Raw genomic sequence first — 6,463 nt, 5'->3', positions numbered from 1 at the left:
TGCAGAAGGGTGTGGTCATGTGAATGTGCTTGGCCCCCATAAGCTCGTAGGGAGTGGCACTATTAGGAGGTGTGGCTTCATTGCAGTAGGCCTTACTGGGGGAAGTGTGTCACCATGGGGACAGGCTTTGACGTCTCCTATGCTCAAGATACTACACAGTGTCTGAGACCACATCTTGTTATTTATCTAAAAGATGTAGGACTCTCAGCTACTTCTCCAGCACCATGTCTGCCTGCATGCCGCCATGCTTCCTGCCATGATGACAATGGACTGAACCTTTGAACTGTAAGCCAGCCCCAATTAAATGTTTTCCTTTATAAGAGTTGCTGTGGTTGGGCTGGAGAGAGATGGCTCAGCAGTTAAGAGCACTGGCTGTTCTTCCAGAGGACCTGGGTTCAATTCCCAGCACCCACGTGGCAGCTCACAACTGTCTGTAACTCTAGTTCCAGGGTAACCGACACCCTCATACAGATATACATGCAGGCAAAACCACAAATGCACAGAAATTAAAAAAAAAAAATTAAAAAAAAAAGAGTTGCTGTGGTCATGGTGTCTCTTCACAGCAACAGAAACCCTCACTAAGACAAAGGCTATAGATAGGGAGGTTACACCTAAATACAGGTAGTAGGTGTGTGGGTTACATGCAAATATGACACCATTTTAAATGACGCACTTGAACATCTTTTGATTTTGGTATCCTAACACCAGAGCCCCCTGGATACTGAAGGGCAATTGCATTCTAGAGAAAAGATGGGAAATTGAATGAACAACTCTGAGTCGTGTGGGTCAGGGAAGATATAGTTGATCTGTGGACTGCTGTAAGAAAGTACCACAAAGTAGATGGTTCAAATGACAGAAACGTATGGTGTCACAGAAGTCCCAAATCCAGGTGACAGTGGGGTTTGTTCCACCTGAAGACTGTGAAGAACGGTTCCACATCTCCTTCTATACTGGGGTAGCTGTAACACAAAACTTAAAACGTCTTTTTAGTAAAAACAAACCTGGAGCCAGGTATTGGGATAAACACTGAAAGATCAGAGAAGCAGAACAAGCCACAGCCAACCTCACCTTGACAGTTCCTCAGCTGATCCTGTTTCCTCAAACTGGAAGCTTCTTTGTCCTCATCCAAATGGATTTCAGCTGAACTACTGCTAAAAGCCTCAAAGCTTAACAAGGCTCTAGTTCCTGGTCCTCACACCTTATATACCTTTCTGCTCCTGCCATCACTTCCTGGGATTAAAGGCGTGTGTCACCATGCCTGACTGTTTCCAGTGTGGCTTTGAACTCACAGAGATCTGGATGGATCTCTGCCTCCAGAATGCTAGAATTAAAGGTGTGTGTGCCACCATTTTCTGGCCTCTATGTCTATCTAGAAGCTGTTCTGTTCTCTGACCCCAGATAAGTTTTTCAGGGTGCACATATATTGGGGAACACGATATCACCACAGGTAGCCTCGGGCTCTCCTTGGATTAGAGATGACAGGCATAGCCCCATATCTCACGGCCTTTCTCTTCGACTCCATATTCACATTCCCTCCTCACATTTGTGAGCACTCCAGTCATCGCAGATTAGAGTCTACTCTACTGTTTTCATTTTGACTTGATGGTCTGCAAAGACCTGACTTCCCAACAGGGTCATACTGGAGGCAAAACGTAAAATACCTTTTGAGGGCAAAAAAGGACCAGGATACCGACAAGATAGTGTCTTCTAGATACAACAGAGAAGCTGCACCCAGAGTGGCCCGAGGAAAACCTGCATACCGACCCCACCAATTGACAGCACGAATTTCACAAGGCTGCACCCTCCGATGAAGAGCTACAGGTAATGGGTTGCTGCAGAGAGAGAATCAGTTTTCTACAGGGATGAGCTGCCATATAGGCTACCCCATCTCAAGCTGTCAGTCGTGTGTGTGTGTGTGTGTGTGTGTGTGTGTAACTCTAAGGTGACTCAGTTGTGTGTATGCATGCAGGAACAGTACCATAGTCACATGTGTATATATGGAACGATAATAATTAAAGAAGAAGAAATGGTCATAAATTTGAGAAGAAGGAGGCACAGGGGGAGTCAGAAGGGGAGGGAAGGGTTAAAATGATGCAATACAGTATTCGAGCATGAAATCCCCCCAAAATAAAAATTTTAATAAAAAAAATATCTTTTGGGGGGATGCACTCTAACCCACAACAGAAGGCATTACCGTGAACATGGCCTTTGAGCAAAAGCCTGAAGGTGAGGATGGCGGTGACCCATACCACAGGGCAAGAGTCTTCCAGTAAAGGGGAAAAAAAGTGCAAAGTCCATTCAAAACATGGTGATGAGTTTAAAATGGTCTAGGTAGGAGGAATGATTTGTAACCTCCTATAGTATGGGAGAATAAATATAGAAGAAAGCAATCCTGTAGGAGATAACACAGGCATGGCCTGGCGCAAGCCTACCAGGCACACTGTGCTACTCTTTTCTGCTCCTCCTCCTCTTCCTCCTCCTCCTCCTTCTCAACTTCCTCTTCTTCCTTCTCCTTCTTCCTCTCCTCCTCCTCTTCCTTCTTCCTTTTGGTTTTTGGTTTTCGAAAATAGGGCTTCTCTGTGTAGCCCTGGCTTTGCGCCTTTCCTGGAACTCACTCTGTAAACCAGGCTGAGCTCGAACTCACAGAGATCCTCCTGCCTCTGCCTCCTGAGGGCTGGGGTCAAAGGCGTGCGCCACCACGGCCTGGCCACACTGCGCTTCGAAAGTAGAAGCCTGACGCCCCGTGCTCCTGAAGTCAGAAGACTGAATTCTGAAGTGGTGTGACTAACCGGTAGTTGGCCTGAGGACTCTCCAAGTCTCCTTTAATGAGCGGCTTCCTCGTGGAGACCCTGGTATCATCATATTTGTAAAATGGACGTTATATAAAGGGAAAGATGAAAAATGGGGGAAAAAGGTAAGATAATTCAGCTACTGAATTTCTTACCAGGAACTCTGGTGTATTTAAAAAACAAAAAACAAAAAACAAACAAACAAAAAAAAAAACGGCAGGAAAGAGACCTTAGGCTGAGGAGAGAAGAAGAGAAAGAGAAGAGGGCGGGGTGGGGCTCGCCTTTTATGAGGGGACATACGCATGCGCAATGGGGCTACTGTAGGCTGACATTGTCAGGGCCAAGGTATTGCCTGCTTATTGGCCAGGTTGCCCAGGGACGGGTCTGAATGCTAACAAATCAACCATGAGTGAGGGTTCCAGCCCTGCTGAGGAGGGGCGGTTAGGAGAGCATTCTACTCCCAGCTCCCATCCTTGAAGAATTCAGTGAAGCCTGAATCTTTTTATATTCTGGCTGAGAATTCATGTCCAATAAAAGAGTGACAGTCATATGGAAATTAAACAAACAAACAAACAAACTTAAAAAAAAAACAAAACACCCCACCTGCCGCTGAAAATAAGAAGTGAAAAGCCAACCAGCTGCCTACGGTAGCTCATACCTTTAATTCCAGTTCCCGAGGAGCCGAGGCAGGTGGATCTCCGTGAGTTCAAGATTACGTATGGAGTTCCAAGCCAGCTGGGGTTATAAAGTGTGACCCTGTCTCCGAAATAAGTAAAATGAATTTTTGTAATTCAACTTTAACCGTCAGATTAAGAGGAGCTGAGGCGGAGACCTTGTCTCCAGGGGTGGGGCTGCCACTTTTGCTAGGGAGCTGACAGGAAGGTAGCTCTCCCGGCGAGGAGAAGGTAGAAAAACAGGCCATCAAACGTTCTCTACGGAGCCAGGCATGGTGGCCCACACCTCTAATGCCAGCATCGGAGATGAGATCAAGGACAGCCCAGTCTACATAGTGAGTTCCAGGGCAGCCAGGGCTATCTAGTGAGACCTTGTCTCAAAACCAAAACAGACAGACAACAAAAACTTCCCTATGGTTAGGGCTGGGGGTATAGGACAGTGATACAACACACACTCACACAAGGCCCTGGGTTCATCAAAGTACCACAAAAAGTGGGGTGGGGGCAGGCAGGAGTTTGGGGGGGGTTGTTCTCTGTGCTTTATTTTAACTGACATTAGGAGTAAAATCACGCAGGCTTCCTCTGAATCTTTCCGGGCCTTTCTGCTTCCACTTATCTGCAAGCTGGAATGTGCTCTGGGCCGTCATCCGTCACCCACGCCCAACACCTCCCTCCCGGGCTGACCTCAGATAACAGTCTTTTCCACACTGGCTCCGGTCCCACCATGTTTGGACTGCTTCAGAGTAAACACTGAAGTCCCTTCATGACATTCCATTCACCTTACACATTCCACACCTTGCTCTTAGCTACAGGGCCCTGTTGTTTGCGCTCAGGACGCAACCAAATCTCCTGGCTCGGTCCCAGGCTTGTTGGGAGACTGTATGCCCTTCGTTCCTACCCCTGTGGCTCTGGGTGTCCTTTCTTGCTACCCAAGTCTGCAACAATCCCTTCCTTGTCTGTGAAAAGCCTGTACCTTATCCAAATCCTCCAGTAAGATTTGAGGAAGTGGCCCTGGGCTTCCCCTTCAGCGTGGAGTGAGGCCCAAGGCAGTGAGGCTGTAGACAGATCACCAAGGGCAGGTAGATAGGGAGAGGGCCACACGTAGATAAGCCAGACTACAAACTTCTTCCTCATACTCCTGACCTAAAAGACCTAAAGGACTGGCTGGCTTTTTCTCCCACCAGTAGGGCCCAGCAATAGGTGACAAGTTCAAGGCCTGGTCTGGGACATGTTTACCCCAAAGGTGTGGGCCTGTGAGCCTCCCTGTCTGTGTTCAAACTGGACAACCCTAAATTAGAGGTTGAAGCCTCCTCAAAGACCGTTTAAGGCCCCGGGCCTCAAGGAGAGACCTGGCTTTAGGTTCCCAAGTCCCATCTCTTGCTCTGCAGAAGGGCTTTCTGTGTGTTTGATTGTGCGCGTGTTTCCCGACCTCTAACAAATGCCAATCATCACCCCTTCACCGGTGATTCTGTCTGCTCCATCTGAGACGTTTCCCTCAGCGGGCACCTGTGGCTGGAGAGTTTTCCTACCTTTTTAATTCTTCAAGTGGCAGAGAAAATAAACCTGGCCCAGACCCCTGGATGGTAAGAGGAGCAGACAGACACACAGGCTCAAGAAATGACTGGGGGAGAACAAAATGCAGACAGCTGCAGAGCCCTGCCCTTGCGGAGATTCTCTGAGGAGAGGTGCAGACGAGGCTCCCTTTATGGGCTCCATTTTCTCCTCCAAAATGGAGGTGAGTGGTGGTAGCGGTGGGGGGTGGCCTGTCCTGGGCCTGGATGCTTCTCTTCACAGGATGAGAAAGGAAAAAGGCAGAGTCCAGAAAAGGGTATAAGATCCCCTGGAGCCCGGCAGTGGTGGCGCACGCCTTTAATCCCAGCACTGGGGAGGCAGAGCTAGGTAGATCTCTGTGAGTTCGAGGCCAGCCTGGTCTATAGAGCAAGATCCAGGACAGGCACCAAAGCTACACAGAGAAACCCTGTCTCGAAAAAAAAACCAAAAGATCCCCTGGAGCTGGAGTAACAGGTGATGGGCTACATGAGTTACCATATTCCGGTCCTCTGCATGCACAGTACGTGCTCTTAACCACTAAGTCACTGGTTCTCAGCCCTTGGGGTCGCATATCAGATTGTCATAGTTAGGGTTTCTATTGCTGTGAAGAGACACCATGACCATGGCAACTCATATAAAAGGAAAACATTTCATTGGGACTGGCTTCCACCAGAGGTTTAGTCCACGATCGTCATGGTGGGCAGCATGAGGGAACCATGGTGCTGGAGAAGGAGCTGCGGGTTCTACATCTTGATCTGTAGGCAGCAGAAGGAGATTGTGTGCTACACTGGGCAGAGCTTGAGCAGGTGAGACCTCAAAGTCCACACTCAAAGTGACACACTTCCTCCAACAAGGCCACATATCCTAAACTCCCTATGGGCCAAGCAGTCAAACACAGGAGTCTATGGGGCCATGCCTCTTCAAACCACCACACAGATATTTACATAACAACTCATAATAGTAGCAAAATTGCAGTTATGAAGTAGCAATGGAATAATGTGGGTGGGGGTCACCACAACATGAGGAGCTGTGTTAAAGGGTCACATTACTAGGAAGATGGAGGATCACTGCTCTTAAACCATCTCCCCAGCCCCTCCATATCTTTTTTTTTCCAATGGCTTGATGATTTTGTTGTCAGTAATTCCTTTGAAATAGGATCTCTCACTCTGTAGCCCAGGCTGGCCTCACACTCATAAGCCTCCGACCTCCACCTCCCCAAGGCTGGGATCATAGGTCACCACACCCAGCAATTCATTTCTTTTCATTATTGATTAATACCCTATTGTTAGTAAATACCTCAGGTGCTTTCTCCATTCACAACTTGACCACTTGGAAGGACACCCGGTATCGCTTCCAGGTTTTGTAAATTAGGAGCAGAGCTTCTGTGACGATCCATGTGCAATTTTCTGAGTAAAGAGAAGTTTGCCTCTCATTTGGGTGAATTCCCGA

This window comes from Peromyscus leucopus, chromosome 17 (assembly GCF_004664715.2).
Source record: "Peromyscus leucopus breed LL Stock chromosome 17, UCI_PerLeu_2.1, whole genome shotgun sequence".
Classification (NCBI taxonomy): Eukaryota; Metazoa; Chordata; class Mammalia; order Rodentia; family Cricetidae; genus Peromyscus; species Peromyscus leucopus.
The sequence above is the reverse complement of the archived record's forward strand: the minus strand, read 5'-3'. Positions refer to the sequence as shown.